The sequence below is a fragment of the Limulus polyphemus genome, unplaced genomic scaffold (genome assembly GCF_000517525.1).
Source record: "Limulus polyphemus unplaced genomic scaffold, Limulus_polyphemus-2.1.2 Scaffold6322, whole genome shotgun sequence".
Classification (NCBI taxonomy): Eukaryota; Metazoa; Arthropoda; class Merostomata; order Xiphosura; family Limulidae; genus Limulus; species Limulus polyphemus.
Genome location: NW_013671932.1, coordinates 564 through 1,358, shown reverse-complemented (window position 1 = coordinate 1,358; position 795 = coordinate 564).

Genomic DNA, 795 nt, shown 5'->3' with positions numbered 1-795 from the left:
CAAGACATGCATTTAAGCAGAGTTTCCTGTGTGCATAGTATAGCAAGACATGCATTTAAGCAGAGTTTCCTGTGTGCATAGTATAGCAAGACATGCATTTAAGCAGAGTTTCCTGTGTGCATAGTATAGCTAGACATGCATGTAAGCGGAGTTTCCTGTGTGTATAGTATAGCAGACATGCATGTAAGCAGAGTTTCCTGTGTGCATAGTATAGCTAGACATGCACTTAAGCAGAGTTTCCTGTGTGCATAGTATAGCAAGACATGCACGTAAGCAGAGTTTCCTGTGTGCACAGTATAGCAAGACATGCATGTAAGCGGAGTTTCCTGTGTGCATAGTATAGCTAGACATGCACGTAAACAGAATTTCCTGTGTGCATAGTGTAGCAAAACATGCATTTAAGCAGAGTTTCCTGTGTGCATAGTATAGCAAGACATGCACTTAAGCAGAGTTTCCTGTGTGCATAGTATAGCAAGACATGCATTTAAGCAGAGTTTCCTGTGTGCATAGTATAGCAAGACATGTATGTAAGCAGAGTTTCCTGTGTGCAGCTAGAAATTACAGCTGTAATACTTGTACACAAACCAAGCGTATCATAAAAAAGGATAATATATATGGTACTTAAACGTCAAGCTCACAGAATATATAAGTGATATACAGTAGTGTGCATATATTAAGGGTCATTCAATCATCACTACATATGTTAAATGTAAAATGTTCCGAGTTTGTGTGTGTGTGTGTTTTTAGTTCAGGTGTTTAAAGAACTTCGTTACGTCTGAAGGCAAAACAACCGCA